The sequence below is a fragment of the Rutidosis leptorrhynchoides genome, chromosome 4, assembly GCF_046630445.1.
Source record: "Rutidosis leptorrhynchoides isolate AG116_Rl617_1_P2 chromosome 4, CSIRO_AGI_Rlap_v1, whole genome shotgun sequence".
NCBI lineage: Eukaryota > Viridiplantae > Streptophyta > Magnoliopsida > Asterales > Asteraceae > Rutidosis > Rutidosis leptorrhynchoides.
Window position 1 is genome coordinate 482,804,652 of NC_092336.1, and position 20,315 is coordinate 482,824,966.

Below are 20,315 nucleotides of genomic sequence, written 5' to 3' on the forward strand. Positions count from 1 at the left end.
ATTTAAAGGCTTTTTGTCATCCAGCTAAATATAAATGATAAAACCATTACTCTCTTTTGGTAGCTAATTCTGACATGTTGCGACCTAATGACATCGCACAAATAAAACCGTCCGTTTTGGCCATATCATAGTGCCCGGCATCGGGTGGTGGTGATGTTGTGTGTTTTAATTGTCGTGGAAAAGGGCATCACAAAGTGGAGTGTCCCGCGCTAGGGACGGCGAACGTCATGAGGAGACGATGAGGTACATTTGGATTGTGTTAAATGCATAACGTATGATTGTGTACATTTATGTTGTTTCAAGAGAGTAGGTAGCAAGATGATGTGTAAGAAATTCTCTCCCTTCAACAATAGACCTCATTGTGAAAAACTTTTACTTTGCAAAGAGATGTTTGGAGTAGTTGAAGTGAATTTGTTGAATGTATTTGCTTTAATAGAAAAATGATGAATGTTGTCTAGTAAACTTTAATGGGGTAGGTAGCTAGATTGAGAGTACTTTGACAGATATATCAATTTGTCCTTTTGCAATCTATTGATCATTGAATTTGTCTAAGAGTGTTAGGACAAATCAATTTTGTTAGGTGTTCTGCGATCGAACCACGGTCGACCGTGGGAGAAGCCGTACAGTGACGGATTTATATTTTTGCAAGCAAAACCAACTTAAGCACATAATAAACACCACATTACTAGTTATCTTACACATAATTGTTTTAGTGCCAACATTTAAGCACTTCACAGAGTACACAAATAAATATTATTATCCCAAACACACAAGTTATGACCTATTACACGAAATTGTTTTGACAAATCCTTTCAAAGCTTTCTTGAACCTAGAGTGATTTTCACTAATCTCTTCCTCTCGCTTCAGAATCCTGTCGATCTTAGTTTCGAAATTCAAATTCACAAATTCTTGATGTTCCCGTAAGTTTGCTTCCTCATCTTCTATTTCCTCTTCATCCGATTCTTCCTCTGGTTGATAGTTCTCAATCTCATCGAGATCCTCTTGAAGATTCGATCTTCTTCCATGAGAGGATTCTGCTAGATGACCATTTCGAATGATAGTTGACTTATCTAGTGGCTTGAATGAAGGTTGTTGAATAATAGCGTGTGTTACCTTGAGGTAGCTAAACAAACTGTTTAGATGCATTCCATACGGAAGAGATCTAGTTGATTCAGTCATCAGATTGCTCATTCGTGATGCCATCAAAAATGCCACATTAATCTCCATATTTAATTCAATTGCCCACATGACAAAAATTTGGGTGACATGAATGTGAGAATGGTTTCCTAGTCGACAGTAGATGTTGTGATCAATGATTTTGTTCAGGATGTCATCATCTGATTGGAGATCCTTTCCGGTTAGTCCCTTGGATAGGATTTCGGAGTGATTGGCGTTAGGTTTGCAGAGCAAGGTCAATGCATCGGTAGCCTGAATAAATCCAGCAAGATGTTCTAGCTTGTGTCTTCTACTTTAGAACTCCATTCCTTCAGTAGGAACACCCATAATTTCACCAAAGGTACTGAGAGGAAATTCCCACCATTTTTTGTTAAGATGAAATCTTACCATCTTAGTTTCTGTGTTAAAGCTATAGTTGGCATAAAACTCTCTTATCAACTCGGGATATATAGGTCCATTGATTAGTACGAACAAAGCTAGATTACTTTGAAACAGCTTGTAAATTACTTCAGGGAACAATTCAAGGCTTATGATTCTTCCTTCTGCTATTGCTCTTGCTTTGAGCCATTTCTTGTTATATGTTGTATGTTGTCTCGCATCAGTTGGAGGATTATATCTATTTTCTCCTCCTCTAGATTGAGCATCCCTGGTCCTTGCCATTTTTCTACACAATGATATTTCAAATTAATTCAAAGTGTATAATTCAATTATAGGTAACGAGATTTGCAAACTTTAATTATCATCAATACTTGGATGTTTTGATGTTAATGTTCTTCACATTTTCACACTTCATTAGTGTCAATGAGTTTGCAACTAGATTAAGATTTTCACAAAGTTGATATGTGTTCTAGACTTTTGATATCATCATCAACACACGTTTTGACGTTCAACATTATTACACTCAATTAGCAACAATGTCATTCATATCATATGAACAATGCTTCTATGAAAATCTAACCTAGATGTATAATGAACCCTAGAATTATTCATTGTTAAATTAACACATAGATAGGTACTACTACAATCGTTTCCAAGTTGTTCTTCAAGAACAATTTTGATTGTTTGCATCAATTTAAGTTTTGATTTATTCTAGTTAGGGTTTCTTCATAACCGTTAATCATCATACAAACACAATTGAATGCTAGGAAAGCAAGGATTAATCATACCGAAAGTAGGAATTGAAATTGAAGGAATGAGCATTCTTCTTTGTGCGGTCGATCTCCTCAGCCATGTGTAAGTGTGTGTGTTTTGAAGTGGGTTGAAAAGAAATAAAAGTGAGGGTTTAATTTAATTTAAAACATAATCAGACCATGCACGGTCGAAGCACGGTCGACCGTGGTGTTAGCCGTGCATGAATTTGTACACGTACAGGACAGGAATCTGTGGTCGAGTATACGGTCATCCGTGGTGCTGCCGTGGATCCTTCTGATCACTTATTTCTTCACTTCTTCTTTCTTCGAGCACGTTTTGACAATTCTTAGGTTCTATAGAATACTTGAGACAAGTTTTCTTTACCTAACATTGAATGATTACATCCTCCCGATGTTTAATCATCAATGACACGTAATATACAATATCTATATGTATGTATATATATATATATATATATATATATATATATATATATATATATATATATATATATATATATATATATATATATTCAATCATTCACATAGTATACACAAAATGCATCAATATAGTATTTAGCATGCAATACATATTTTCACATAAACACACAATCCTAAGGCAAGTAAGCTTCCTACACTAATCTTTTAAAATCACTTTTCAAAAACAATTTTGCATTTGTAAGAAAAACCTTTCATTAATACAGAGTCTTTTTGAGAAGGTTATTCTCATTAGCATTTTGATCATTGATTTTGATTGATTTTAAGGTTACCCAATCCTTGACTTATCCCTACCATAGAATTGCTAGCTTGGTCCATTTTTCCCATATTTTCAATTTTTCTAATAATAGACAATGGACTTTGATTACAAGATTTGTGTTTGCTAAAGTCGTGACATATATTCATTTCATATTTACCTCTTGATAAATCACAAATAGTTATCCTTTCAAGTTTTCTCTTCAAGGTGTTATTTTCATTAATTAAAACTTCGTTAAGTTGTCCAACTTTGTGTAATTCTTTCTCCAAAAGTTTTACTTTGTCACGACTACTATCATATACAAATTTAATAGTCTTGTAATCATCTAACAATTCTTCATAATTAGAAGGATAGAATACATGTACCTCATTGCAATCCATGCTTGAGACATCATCTTCTTTGAATGGAGATTCAACCTCTTCTTTAATTTGACCATCTTGATCCAAATCATTCCAAGAACTCATGAGGCAAAAGTCTTCATTTCCATTCAACCCTTTTTCTTGAGAATTACCACCCTTTTCCAAATCCTTCTCTATTCCTTTATCCTTTAAACTCCTAGAGTTCAAATCTTCTTGAGAACATAGTAAATCTCAACATTCTTTTGCACTTTCACATGAGATTATCTTTAATCTTTCTTCACTAGGAAGAATTTCATGAAGTAGTGAAATTGCATCAAATTGTTTCAAAACATCATTGTTTTGAAATGTTGACTTCACTAGTCTTGAACTAGCTTGTGGTACAAAGTCTCATACTTTGATTATTCTCCACAAGTAGTAATCCTTGGATTTGAGATAAGACTCAAATCTTAATTTCCACACATCAATATCCATCTTATCAAAGATTGGTGCTTCTTTCACCAATTCTTCCAAGTATCCCATAGTTTGAGTTGATCCGAGAATCGTTGACTCAAGTTTTTGCACAAAACGAATTTTGACACTTTCAAAAATGTTTGTAGAGCAATGATTTAAGCAACCGCTCTGATACCAATTGTAAGTAACTATAGGGGGTGAATAGTTACTTAATACGTTTTTAACACTTTTTCGATTGATCTCCAAATTCGATTAACTTTCATCAACCAATTCAACTCAAACTTGATGTGTGTAGTGTATATGTTCAAAATGATAAATGAAGTAATGTAAAGAATATAGACACAAGGATTTATAGTGGTTCGGGTGGATGTTAACTAATCCACCTTAATCCACTCCCCGATTACACTTTTCAGGATTTGTTGCTTCACTAAGCACTTTTCTCCAAACCCGGTGGAGATCCGATTTACAAGTCTTCAACTTCTTTGGTAGACAACAAACCTAATATTTCTATCCCTTTGAAAGATCAACTCCAATCTAGATCAACTTGTCTTCGCCTTGGACAAGTATTAATCTCCAAATAAGATTAATCAACTTCCTAAGTCTCTTTAAGGAAGTAGATCACTAAGCTAGCCTATGCTTCTACTAATCGAAGTTACAAGACTTATACACTTTCTAATGATGATCCTAAACAATACTAGGACATACATTACATTAAGTAAACTCACAAGATAAATGATTTTGATTAGTAAGTTTACAACAACCCAATTCTATAACTATAAGATCATATAATCTTCTCTTGCTTGATCACATTTGAGTAGTAATTAATGCACTTGTGATCACTGGAAATAAGCCTTTGAAATATGCAAGAGGGTCAGCTTCAAATGCTCTTAAATGTTTGCCTTTCATAGTGGGATTCAAAAAGTAGTCGTTGACACACGATTGCCTGCACGGTCGATCGTGGTGCGACCGTGCGTGCTCCAGTCCAAAATTGGTATCCGTTGTATAGCCGTTTGACTCAAATGTGCACACCACATTTTGGCACCTTTTGTAAGAACCCGTCCTAATCTATCCGGACTTAGTCCATATCGATTATAAATGATTCACAACAGTTGATTACACCGCGAGGTACTTGACCTATATATGATACATTTTACAAACATTGCATTCGTTTTTGATAAGACAATCTTTCATTACATCGAAAGTTGACGTCATGCATACCATTTCATAATATATCTAACTATAATTGACTTAATAATAATCTTGATGAACTCAACGACTCGAATGCAACGTCTTTTGAAATATGTCATGAATGACTCCAAGTAATGTCTCTAATATGAGCAAATGCACAGCGGAAGATTTCTTTCATACCTGAGAATAAACATGCTTTAAAGTGTCAACCAAAAGGTTGGTGAGTTCATTAGTTTATCATAAATAATCATTTTATAATTTTAATAGACCACAAGATTTTCATTTTTCCATTTCTCATAAACATACGTCCCATGCATAGAGACAAAAATATCATTCATATGGATTGAACACCTGGTAACCGACATTCACAATATACATATAAGAACATCCCCATCATTCCGAGATCCTCCTTCGGACATGATATAAATTTCGAAGTACTAAAGCATCCGGTACTTTGGATGGGGCTTGTTGGGCCCGATAGATCTATCTTTAGGATTCGCGTCAATTAGGGTGTCTGTTCCCTAATTCTTAGATTACCAGACTAAAAAGGGACATATTCGATTTCGATCATTCAACCATATAATGTAGTTTCAATTACTTGTGTCTATTTCGTAAAACAGTTATAAAAGCAGCGCATGTATTCTCAGTCCCCAAAATATATATTGCAAAAGCATTTAAAAAGGGAGTAATGAAACTCACCTAATGTATTTTGTAGTAAAAATACATAGAACGGCATTGAACAAGTATAGGGTTGGCCTTCGATTCACGAACCTATATCATTCGTATATATATTAAAACATATACTTGTAATCGAATAATTATAACTTTATGTAATTAATTTGTATATATATTTGATAAAGATTTTTATCTATTTAGTTATATATATATATATATATATATATATATATATATATATATATATATACATACATATATTAAAAATAATTAATTTATTATATATGGATATTTATTTAAAGGTCGTTAATCTAATTAATTTACACATATATGTAATGTATTTTTAAGTATATTTTTACATAGATAATAACGTTTGATATATATAAAAAGTTGTATTTAATTATATTGATAATAACATTACTACTAATGATATTCATATTAATAATATTTTTGTTAATAATAATGATAATAATATTAATGATAATATAATATTAATGATAATGATAATAATAATAATAATAATAATAATAATAATAATAATAATAATAATAATAATAATAATAATAATAATAATAATAATAATAATAATAGTAATAAAAGAGCACAACCTTTGAAGAAAAGAGCTCAAAAAAAATAAAACGCCACAGCCCGAGCTCGAACCCAAGACCTCTCGCTTCACAAACCCACCTCTATACCATTGAACCACTAGTATTATTCTGAATTTATCCATATCCTAATTTTATCTATCCTGTATTTCTTGTTTCAAGTCCAACAACCTAGGCTTGGCCCAACTCCATTATCTTGGCCTATGTTTAGATTCGGCCCACTCCATTAATTCGGCCCAACCCGTTTAATTAACCCTGTTAGCCTAACCCGTTTATCCTCTTTAACAATTCGATGGCAATTAGTAGGTATTCAAAATATTAACAGAGTAGTCTTATCATCTTAACCGTTAACTTCAAATCATCATCCACATAATTATAAACGTTCTGATTCATCATTATAATGATATAACCAAAACATCTTTATATGTGGTCCCTTTATGGTCGGCCATTCATTTGTGTTAGTTCCACTTGCAATTGCCCACTAGTGATAAAGATTATTATTATTATTATATAAAGGATTTTTAAACTCTTCAATTGATTATCATCAATAACTCGTAAGAGATCAAACAGAAAAAGATGGTGGCAGCAGTGAATGATGGTGGTTGTATTGTTGTCATGCAACACAGAAGTAGTTCAACGGTTATGAGTGAAATTCTTGACTGTTCAAACAACAATTAAGTATAGCGACAGTAGCAGTAGTCTTCAAGTGAGAAACACCAACAGAATGGTTTTAAATGGAGGTGATGGCTAGTAGTAAACGAAAATGGTGATGATAATGCAAGTGGTTTGGTTGATCGTGACAGTCTAAAACAGAAGCAGAAGATAGGCAAGTGGTGGTGTTTATTTGGTTTTGATTAGTCGCAATAGAAAATCTAGTAGTAGTGATACTCGATGATAGTAGTAGAAATAGTTTAACATCAGGATTGCCAATTTGGTTTTGAAAACTAAAGGGACATTACCACATGGTTTAGAGGAATAGATTGATAGTTTAATTCGATCAAAGACAAAGGAAGCCATGAGCTGCAGAAGTTGATACGTGGGTCCGGCTTGGAAAACAAGTGAGGTGATCGACCTGGAGTGGATTGTCACCATTCTCTTAATATGATTTAAACATCATCAATTACTTTTATAATCACATTTGGTCGTATGTACTTAATAACCCCGTCCCACCACAGAAAAAGTAGTACAATTTAATTGAACAAGTGGGTGAAACAGGGAATAGCTAGAAAGATTTATGTAATCGAGTTATCACCTTTATAACATCATTCATCATCATGACACATCATCGTGATCCATCATCAACATCCTATCCATCACGATCGTAACCATTCTCTTTATCATATTATCATCATCATCATTCTTCTTCTTCTTCGTTCACTTGTGGGTTCGTGTATTAAACCTGAACAGAAACTAGCAGTCCTTCGAACAAAAACAACTAGTAATCACTGCTCAAAGGTGTTCGGTTTTCCAGTCTAACTAACGATGATGTCGGTGATTTTTGATGTCTGATCAAAACAGTAAATAGCAGGATTTTCGAGTGGTGTTGATAATAGTTGATGATGATCGATAGTGGTGTTTGTTGTTCAACGGTCAAGAGAAAGGAAAGGAGAAAGCGATGATTGAAGATTAAAGGAGAAAATAAGGTGATGGAAAGTGGGTGTGGTTGATAGACGGTTGAAGTGGTGATCGATAACAACAACAACAAAAAAAAGAAATTTAGATGATGGTTTATGATCCAAGCTTTGAGTTGAAATTGATCAAAAGGTGATGGTTTTGTATTGAGCTTATAGCAAACAAGAAACAGAATGTATATAGATATTTAATTGAGTAGAATAGTGGTTCTTTTTGTGATATTTAATAACACGGAGTGTAAAATATAATACTACATATTTAGGAATGATTGAGAGACAAAACAAAATGGTACATATTCCCTCAAGCTTTACAGCACACAAGGAGGTAAAAGAATAAAAAGAAAATTAAAGAAGATGGTGACTTGTAACGAAATTTGACAATGGAATCTACCTTTAATCTCACAGACAAATTCTAAAAGATCTGATAGTAACAAACTTTGTAGTTATATGTGATTAATTTGTATTTAGTAATTATCAATAATAAATATATAAATATAAATATATAAATAATAATAATTATATTAATAATAATTATAATAATAATAAATAATAATGATATACACATTAAAAGTGATAATGATAAATTGCATTACAATAGTATTGATAATAATTATCTTAACCATAATTACAATATAAATATATTCAATAAAATTTTATATCTTTATATAGATCCATCTTAACAATAAATTTTATTATATCTTATTTTATTTTATTTTACAAAATTAATTCTAATAACTAAATAATATAATATTTCAAATTATTTTTCTAATTAATATATATATATATATATATATATATATATATATATATATATATATATATATATATATATATATATATATATATATATATATATATATTTATATTCTTAAATATATATGTATCTATTTACAAATGGTTATTCGTGAATTGTCGAAAATGGTCAGAGGGTAATTGATTATATGAACATAGTTCACAAGTTTTTGAGACTCACTATTACAGATTTTGCTTATCGTGTCGGAAACATATAAAGATTAAAGTTTAAATTTGATCGGAAATTTCTGGGTCATCACACCTTTACTCCTTCTAGCACCTGCAAAAGAAATCAAACATCCTATACAAGTACTATATTCATTAAGTGTGTGAGATTTGGTCTTAATGCATGAAAGTGACTAATCATTCCAAAAGTGGCAAACCCAACATTCACTGAGAAGTGTCTTGATTGATATTTTGGGAAATCTCAGTTTGGTCAAGACTTAGATAGTCACTTTAATGCCCTTGGTCAATTCTAAAGACTAGTCACTATGTTATTAACTTCCTAGTTTCAATTAATCACAAGTCATGTTCTTTTTTAGTTTAGTTTAGAGATTAATTAAATAATATCTCTATAAGATAATCATGAAATATGTAAAGACATCAAAGTTAAGTCTTAAGTAATCACCCTTAGTTACTTAGACTAGACCACATAGATAATTGACTATACTTTCACTGTGAACCATTTTACACTTAATCTATTGGAGTAGGTTAGTTACTTGAATCCTAGCTAGTGAGCACATAGCAAACATATTAATCAAGTTGACAAGTTTATGAGTATTAATCATATTGGCAAGTAGCAAGTAATACTCACATATCAAGAGATAGTTATTCTAGAATCAATCATATAGATACTTGCACAACTTATAATTCAAGCTTTAACAAGTTTAAGTGCAATATAACATATTGCTTGATTAATGTGTAAGCACACATTAATGTCCAACACATGCACAAGGGAAGAGCAATCTCTAGTTGGGACTTGGTGACCATCCTAAATGTATCTAAGTGTGTTTTAGGATTACAAGTCATTATTAGTTAACCTTGAGAGCATTGTTCCTCATTTAGCCTTAATTAATCACTAAGTCATTTCTAATAACAATTATTGTTCTAGCGATATTGGCTTAAGTGTGTTGGTACTTGATGATCATACTAAGGATATCTAGATAAGAATTAAGATCACAAGTTATGAATTAACACTTGTGTGTTATGCCTAATCTTGGTTAATTTGTCATTAAAGTGTCATTAGGCATAATTAATCACAATTAGTGTTTTTATGATCAAAACTCAATTGAGTATGGAGAAGGCATCTATTCTAAGCATGTTGAGAAAGGTTTCATGAATTATAGATGTCGGGAACTAGTCAAACTTTATTTGGTCGAAAATGGTAACAGAGAAAACTGCGGTCGCACTGCGGTTGACCGTGGTGGCGATCGTGCATCTTCTTTTCACAAAACTGCATTGCAATTTAGTTTGGGGTTTCACGGTTGATTATGCGGTCGGCCGTACCTCGACCGTATGTGTAGCTGAACTTTTAATTTCATTCTTTAACCTATGTTTGATTTGGTCGTTTTCAAGATAAAGTATGGATTAGTGACCTTGCGTGTTTTATGTTAAGAAGTCAGTCATCACTTATGCATATGTGTATGTCATCATCAAAACATATTCTTTGGTTAATCATACTTAAGTTTATCATTTAGTGCATTAACCAACATTCAACCAACACTTTCCTTGTTCGCGATAAGGTTTAGATCGCGAGGACGCGATCCAGTTTAAGTGGGGGAGAGTTGTAACACCCTGAATTTTTAATACATCAGAAAGTGTCCCCAGAAAGTGTCACCAGGAAGTGTTCTCAGAAAGTGTCAGGAAAAGTCTACCTATACTTATGCATTTTCAGATTTTGCATCAGAATCAAGGTCAGACAACTTCAGTCCCTGAACATTAAAATAAAATCTGTTACAGACCCGAGCCACGCCGCGGGCTTTTGAGCCGCGTCGCTGGTTAACCTTTGAGCTGATGGTGAATTCTTTTAAAATGATCGACATGTTTTTCAGCTTTAAGCCACGCCGCGGGCCGTGGTGCCACGCCGCGGCCTATAACTGCTGCTGATGCTGAACAACATCTTTTAAATGGGGTTAAATGAGGGGCAAAAATGGTATTTTGCATATGGACGGGATTTTTGGCCTCAAATCTGATCCCAACCTTATCCCAAACTCATTTTCTCCCATTTTCTTCTCATCCACTCCCATCAAACCCTAGAAAGAGAGAGAGAGAGAGAGAGAGAGAGAGAGAGAGAGAATTGGGGATTTGGAGAAGAAGAAGAGTGAATCGGGTCAAGTCTGAAGAGTTAAAGTTGTTCTCCTCATTCACGGCTACGTTGTGGTAGTACTGGTAAGTTCTAACTCCAAATTTCATTGTTTGATTTGATATTCAAGGTTGGGGTTTGAACTTGATTTGTTGAGAAACCCATTTAAACTCATGAAGTGAGTTTATTGATGCAAGTAATCGGGTTTAAAATTATTGTTGGTGGGTTTTGAGTTGGTGAATGAATTGGCCATATTTAGGGCTTGTAAATGCTGTATAATCACTAGTGTTAGTGATTATAGAAGTGTTAGAAACCATATTGGGTGTATTTGGTTGATTAATTTTGAAATGGGTCAAAATTAGGGTTTATGTGTCAATTTGGGTAGGATAAGTGTCTAACACTTATGTTTTGGTTTAATTGGTGTATTAGGACCATTTTCACTTGTGTTAGCGATTATTGGTTAGTTTGGGTGTGGTTTGTGCTTGGAAGTGCATTTGGGTCGAAATTGCACTAAGTGCCAATTTGGGTTGGTTTGTAAATCCACCCTAATTGTATTGTTTGTTATGTGATAATGACATAGGTACTTTCCATTGACGTGTTGCGGATCATCCGGTTGCATTCATCAAGGCGATAAGGTGAGTGTAAATATATTATATGCGTATGTATGTATAGGATGGGTGCGGGTGGAGTAGAGTGATCCTTGGGCGTTCGGGTTCACTTTACACATGTATGAGATGATGGACTCTATAAGTTTTGGGTCCTTGAGGCACGTTTGTGTATTTTGGGTTACCACCCTTTGGGTAGTGAATTTCGGGCGATACAAATTCACGTCGACAAGTAGGTCAACCCTGTGATATTATTGAGGTGATGTGGGTAGTGATTCACGTGTAGTTCGGCTTCACTAGTGAATCTCGTGTAGTTCGAATTCACGATGTCGCGCGTAGTTTGGACGTTCCCATTATTGTTGTGTTGCGACCTAGGGTAGTGATTCTCGTGTAGTTCGGCTTCGCTAGTGAATCTCGTGTAGTTCGGATTCACAATGTCGCATGTAGTTCGGGCATCCCTATTGTCGTTGAGGTGAAGGTAGTGAATCGCGTGTAGTTTTGAATTCACTTAAGCACGTGTAGTTCGGCCAACCTTCATGTGTTTAGGGTTAAGGGGTTAACCTTGTTGTATCGGTTATATATTGTATATGCGTATATATACATTTTGTATGTTGTAGCTAATCTTACGGTTTTGGCTTGGTGGTACGTTACGTATAGCTTTGCTTAGTTATACTTGGATTGCGGTATGTGTTTACTAATTGTGTTGGTGTTACGTATTCATTTTATGCATATGTACGTATATAGTATGTTTATCCTCACTAAGCCTTTATAGTTTACCCTCTCGTTGATATTATTTTTTTATAGGTTCGCAAGGTGGCGGCTCGGGTGAGCGTGAGAACTAGCGGACTTTTGTAGGTTGCTTTAGGAGACTTTGTTTTTGGATCGAATTAGGATTGGGTAGTGTTTTCCTAATCACCATGCTCGGTTTTGTTGGAGATTAAACTAGTTGGGTCGAAACTATCTTTTGATGATGTAAACGGGTTATGTGAATGCCCGTTTGGATATTATAACTTATGTATTGAACGTTTAAAGGTTGTCTAAACTTAACTTTGTAATGGAAGCGTTTTGGAAACATAATTGGGACCTTAATGTTAATAATATTAATGTATTATAAAGGAAAAAAATTTATGAGCCGGAAATCGATGGGTTGGGTTGTTACAAATGATGGGGTGTTTGCAAATCCTCCTAAACAAAGCATCATCTTCAGAAATAAAAGGGACGGGATCCTTGTATTCCTTAGGAACAAATGCCCTTGCGGGATCAAAAACAAAGGGATAATCTTTCGGGAGTAAGAAAGATCTTTTCAAAAAGACAAAAGAACACTTCTAGTTTCGAACATCAGGAAATTGGGGAGCAAAGCAAGAAACAGGAGAAGGAGCATGAAATGTCCCGTTCTTATTGATTAAAAACGTTCCATATTAATTGATTTCGTTGCGAGGTTTTGACCTCTATATGAGACGTTTTTCAAAGACTGCATTCATTTTAAAACAAACCATAACCTTTATTTCATCAATAAAGGTTTAAAAAGCTTTACGTAGATTATCAAATAATGATAATCTAAAATATCCTGTTTACACACGACCATTACATAATGGTTTACAATACAAATATGTTACAACAAAATAAGTTTCTTGAATGCAGTTTTTACATAATATCATACAAGCATGGACTCCAAATCTCGTCCTTATTTAAGTATGCGACAGCGGAAGCTCTTAATAATCACCTGAGAATAAACATGCTTAAAACGTCAACAAAAATGTTGGTGAGTTATAGGTTTAACCTATATATATCAAATCATAATAATAGACCACAAGATTTCATATTTCAATACACACCCCATACATAGAGATAAAAATCATTCATATGGTGAACACCTGGTAACCGACATTAACAAGATGCATATAAAAGAATATCCCCATCATTCCGGGACACCCTTCGGATATGATATAAATTTCGAAGTACTAAAGCATCCGGTACTTTGGATGGGGTTTGTTAGGCCCAATAGATCTATCTTTAGGATTCGCTTCAATTAGGGTGTCTGTTCCCTAATTCTTAGATTACCAGACTTAATATAAAGGGGCATATTCGATTTCGATAATTCAACCATAGAATGTAGTTTCACGTACTTGTGTCTATTTTGTAAATCATTTATAAAACCTGCATGTATTCTCATCCCAAAAATATTAGATTTTAAAAGTGGGACTATAACTCACTTTCACAGATTTTTACTTCGTCGGGAAGTAAGACTTGGCCACTGGTTGATTCACGAACCTATAATAATATATACATATATATCAAAGTATGTTCAAAATATATTTACAACACTTTTAATATATTTTGATGTTTTAAGTTTATTAAGTCAGCTGTCCTCGTTAGTAACCTACAACTAGTTGTCCACAGTTAGATGTACAGAAATAAATCGATAAATATTATCTTGAATCAATCCACGACCCAGTGTATACATATCTCAGTATTGATCACAACTCAAACTATATATATTTTGGAATCAACCTCAACCCTGTATAGCTAACTCCAACATTCACATATAGAGTATCTATGGTTGTTCCGAAATATATATAGATGTGTCGACATGATAGGTCGAAACATTGTATACGTGTCTATGGTATCTCAAGATTACATAATATACAATACAAGTTGATTAAGTTATGGTTGGAATAGATTTGTTACCAATTTTCACGTAGCTAAAATGAGAAAAATTATCCAATCTTGTTTTACCCATAACTTCTTCATTTTAAATCCGTTTTGAGTGAATAAAATTGCTATGGTTTCATATTGAACTCTATTTTATGAATCTAAACAGAAAAAGTATAGGTTTATAGTCAGAAAAATAAGTTACAAGTCGTTTTTTGTAAAGGTAGTCATTTCAGTCGAAAGAACGACGTCTAGATGACCATTTTAGAAAACATACTTTCACTTTGAGTTTAACCATAATTTTTAGATATAGTTTCATGTTCATAATAAAAAACATTTTCTCAGAATAACAACTTTTAAATCAAAGTTTATCATAGTTTTTAATTAACTAACCCAAAACAGCCCGCGGTGTTACTACGACGGCGTAAATCCGGTTTTACGGTGTTTTTCGTGTCTCCAGGTTTTAAATCATTAAGTTAGCATATCATATAGATATAGAACATGTGTTTAGTTGATTTTAAAAGTCAAGTTAGAAGGATTAACTTTTGTTTGCGAACAAGTTTAGAATTAACTAAACTATGTTCTAGTGATTACAAGTTTAAACCTTCGAATAAGATAGCTTTATATGTATGAGTTGAATGATGTTATGAACATCATTACTACCTTAAGTTCCTTGGATAAACCTACTGGAAAAGTGGAAAATGGATCTAGCTTCAACAGATCCTTGGATGGCTCGAAGTTCTTGAAGCAGAATCATGACACGAAAATAAGTTCAAGTAAGATCATCACTTGAAATAAGATTGTTATAGTTATAGAAATTGAACCAAAGTTTGAATATGATTATTACCTTGTATTATAATGATAACCTACTGTAATAAACAAAGATTTCTTGAGGTTGGATGATCACCTTACAAGATTGAAAGTGAGCTAGCAAACTTGAAAGTATTCTTGATTTTATGTAACTAGAACTTGTAGAATATATGAAGAACACTTAGAACATGAAGATAGAACTTGAGAGAGATCAATTAGATGAAGAAAATTAAAGAATGAAAGTGTTTGTAGGTGTTTTTGGTCGTTGGTGTATGGATTAGATATAAAGGATATGTAATTTTGTTTTCATGTAAATAAGTCATGAATGATTACTCATATTTTTGTAATTTTATGAGATATTTCATGCTAGTTGCCAAATGATGGTTCCCACATGTGTTAGGTGACTCACATGGGCTGCTAAGAGCTGATCATTGGAGTGTATATACCAATAGTACATACATCTAAAAGCTGTGTATTGTACGAGTACGAATACGGGTGCATACGAGTAGAATTGTTGATGAAACTGAACGAGGATGTAATTGTAAGCATTTTTGTTAAGTAGAAGTATTTTGATAAGTGTCTTGAAGTCTTTCAAAAGTGTATGAATACATATTAAAACACTACATGTATATACATTTTAACTGAGTCGTTAAGTCATCGTTAGTCGTTACATGTAAATGTTGTTTTGAAACCTTTAGGTTAACGATCTTGTTAAATGTTGTTAACCCAATGTTTATAATATCAAAAGTGATTTTAAATTATTATATTATCATGATATTATGATGTACGAATATCTCTTAATATGATATATATATACATTAAATGTCGTTACAACGATAATCGTTACATATATGTCTCGTTTCAAAATCATTAAGTTAGTAGTCTTGTTTTTACATATGTAGTTCATTGTTAATATACTTAATGATATGTTTAATTATCATAATATCATGTTAACTATATATATAACTATATATATGTCATCATATAGTTTTTACAAGTTTTAACGTTCGTGAATCACCGGTCAACTTGGGTGGTCAATTGTCTATATGAAACATATTTCAATTAATCAAGTCTTAACAAGTTTGATTGCTTAACATGTTGGAAAAATTTAATCATGTAAATATCAATCTCAATTAATATATATAAACATGGAAAAGTTCGGGTCACTACAGTACCTACCCGTTAAATAAATTTCGTCCCGAAATTTTAAACAGTTGAAGGTGTTGACGAATCTTCTAGAAATAGATGCGGGTATTTCTTCTTCATCTGATCTTCACGCTCCCAGGTGAACTCGGGTCCTCTACGAGCATTCCATCGAACCTTAACAATTGGTATCTTGTTTTGCTTAAGTCTTTTAACCTCACGATCCATTATTTCGACGGGTTCTTCGATGAATTGAAGTTTTTCGTTGATTTGGATTTCATCTAACGGAATAGTGAGATCTTCTTTAGCAAAACATTTCTTCAAATTCGAGACGTGGAAAGTGTTATGTACAGCCGCGAGTTGTTGAGGTAACTCAAGTCGGTAAGCTACTGGTCCGACACGATCAATAATCTTGAATGGTCCAATATACCTTGGATTTAATTTCCCTCGTTTACCAAATCGAACAACGCCTTTCCAAGGTGCAACTTTAAGCATGACCATCTCCTCAATTTCAAATTCTATATCTTTTCTTTTAATGTCAGCGTTGCTCTTTTGTCGACTTTGGGCGGTTTTCAACCGTTGTTGAATTTGGATGATCTTCTCGGTAGTTTCTTGTATAATCTCCGGACCCGTAATCTGTCTATCCCCCACTTCACTCCAACAAATCAGAGACCTTTACTTTCTACCATAAAGTGCTTCAAACGGCGCCATCTCAATGCTTGAATGGTAGCTGTTGTTGTAGGAAAATTCTGCTAACGGTAGATGTCGATCCCAACTGTTTCTGAAATCAATAACACATGCTCGTAGCATGTCTTCAAGCGTTTGTATCGTCCTTTCGCTCTGCCCATCAGTTTGTGGATGATAGGCAGTACTCATGTCTAGACGAGTTCCTAATGCTTGCTGTAATGTCTGCCAGAATCTTGAAATAAATCTGCTATCCCTATCAGAGATAATAGAGATTGGTATTCCATGTATGGAGACAATTTCCTTCAAATACAGTCGTGCTAACTTCTCCATCTTGTCATCTTCTCTTATTGGCAGGAAGTGTGCTGATTTGGTGAGACGATCAACTATTACCCAAATAGTATCAAAACCACTTGCAGTCCTTGGCAATTTAGTGATGAAATCCATGGTAATGTTTTCCCATTTCCATTCCGGGATTTCGGGTTGTTGAAGTAGACCTGATGGTTTCTGATGCTCAACTTTGACCTTAGAATACGTCAAACATTCTCCTACGTATTTAGCAACATCGGCTTTCATACCCGGCCACCAAAAATGTTTCTTGAGATCCTTGTACATCTTCCCCGTTCCAGGATGTATTGAGTATCTGGTTTTATGAGCTTCTCTAAGTACCATTTCTCTCATATCTCCAAATTTTGGTACCCAAATCCTTTCAGCCCTATACCGGGTTCCGTCTTCCCGAATATTAAGATGCTTCTCCGATCCTTTGGGTATTTCATCCTTTAAATTTCCCTCTTTTAAAACTCCTTGTTGCGCCTCCTTTATTTGAGTAGTAAGGTTATTATGAATCATTATATTCATAGATTTTACTCGAATGGTTTCTCTGTCCTTCCTGCTCAAGGCATCGGCTACCACATTTGCCTTCCCCGGGTGGTAACGAATCTCAAAGTCGTAATCATTCAACAATTCAATCCACCTACGCTGCCTCATATTCAGTTGTTTCTGATTAAATATGTGTTGAAGACTTTTATGGTCGGTATATATAATACTTTTGACCCCATATAAGTAGTGCCTCCAAGTCTTTAATGCAAAAACAACCGCGCCTAATTCCAAATCATGCGTTGTATAATTTTGTTCATGAATCTTCAATTGTCTAGACGCATAAGCAATCACCTTCGTTCGTTGCATTAATACACAACCGAGACCTTGCTTTGATGCGTCACAATAAATCACAAAATCATCATTCCCTTTAGGCAATGACAATATAGGTGCCGTAGTTAGCTTTTTCTTCAATAACTGAAACGCTTTCTCTTGTTCATCATTCCATTCAAATTTCTTCCCTTTATGCGTTAATGCAGTCAAGGGTTTTGCTATTCTGGAAAAGTCTTGGATGAACCTTCTGTAGTAACCAGCTAGTCCTAAAAACTGGCATATGTGTTTCGGAGTTTTCGGGGTTTCCCACTTTTCAATAGTTTCTATCTTTGCTGGATCCACCTTAATACCTTCTTTGTTCACTATGTGACCGAGGAATTGAACTTCTTCCAACCAAAATGCACACTTTGAAAACTTAGCGTACAATTCTTCCTTCCTCAATACTTCTAACACCTTTCTCAAATGTTCACCGTGTTCTTGGTCATTCTTTGAGTAAATAAGTATGTCATCAATGAAAACAATGACAAACTTGTCAAGGTATGGTCCACACACTCGGTTCATAAGGTCCATGAACACAGCTGGTGCATTAGTTAAACCAAACGGCATGACCATAAACTCGTAATGACCGTAACGTGTTCTGAAAGCAGTCTTTGGAATATCATCTTCTTTCACCCGCATTTGATGATACCCGGAACGTAAGTCAATCTTTGAATAAACAGACGAGCCTTGTAGTTGATCAAATAAGTCGTCGATTCTCGGTAGTGGGTAGCGGTTCTTGATGGTAAGTTTGTTCAACTCTCGGTAGTCAATACACAACCTGAATGTACCATCTTTCTTCTTGACAAACAAAACAGGAGCTCCCCACGGTGATGTGCTTGGTCGAATGAAACCACGCTCTAAAAGTTCTTGTAATTGGCTTTGCAGTTCTTTCATCTCGCTGGGTGCGAGTCTGTAAGGAGCACGAGCTATTGGTGCAGCTCCTGGTACAAGATCTATTTGAAATTCAACGGATCGATGTGGGGGTAATCCCGGTAATTCTTTCGGAAATACATCGGGAAATTCTTTTGCAATGGGAACATCATTGATGCTCTTTTCTTCAGTTTGTACTTTCTCGACGTGTGCTAGAACAGCATAGCAACCTTTTCTTATTAGTTTTTGTGCCTTCAAATTACTAATAAGATGTAGCTTCGTGTTGCCCTTTTCTCCGTACACCATTAAGGGTTTTCCTTTTTCTCGTATAATGCGAATTGCATTTTTGTAACAAATTATCTCTGCTTTCACTTCTTTCAACCAGTCCATACCGATTATCACATCAAAACTCCCTAACTCTACTGGTATCAAGTCAATTTTAAATGTTTCGCTAACCAGTTTAATTTCTCGATTCCGACATATATTATCTTCTGAAATTAATTTACCATTTGCTAATTCGAGTAAAAATTTACTATCCAAAGGCGTCAATGGACAACTTAATTTAGCACAAAAATCTCTACTCATATAGCTTCTATCCGCACCCGAATCAAATAAAACGTAAGCAAATTTATTGTCAATAAGAAACGCACCCGTAACAAGCTCTGGGTCTTCCTGTGCCTCTGCCGCATTAATATTGAAAACTCTTTCGTGGCCTTGTCCATTCGTGTTCTCCTGGTTCGGGCAATTTCTAATAATGTGGCCCGGTTTTCCACATTTATAACAAACTACATTGGCATAACTTGCTCCGACACTACTTGTTCCACCATTACTCGTTCCGACACCATTTGTTCCTTTCGTTCTATTAACCCCTGGTCCGTAGACCTCACACTTCGCCGCGCTATGACCATTTATTTTACACTTATTTCAAAATTTAGTGCAGAACCCCGAGTGATACTTTTCACACCTTTGGCATAGCTGCTTCTGATTGTTGTTGTTGTTGCGGTTATTATTGTTGTTGGGATGATTGTTGTAGTTGCTGTTGTTGTTGTTGTTGTTGTTGGGCCGTTTGTTGTAGTTGCGATTGATGTTGCGATTGTTGGGATAATTGTTGCGATTATTGTTGTAATTGCTGTTGTTGTTGTATTGGTGATTCTTATCACCGTTTTCCTCCCACTTTCTTTTGACTTGCTTCACATTGGCCTCTTCAGCAGTCTGTTCTTTAATTCTTTCTTCAATCTGGTTCACTAGTTTGTGAGCCATTCTACATGCCTGTTGTATGGAGGCGGGCTCGTGTGAACTTA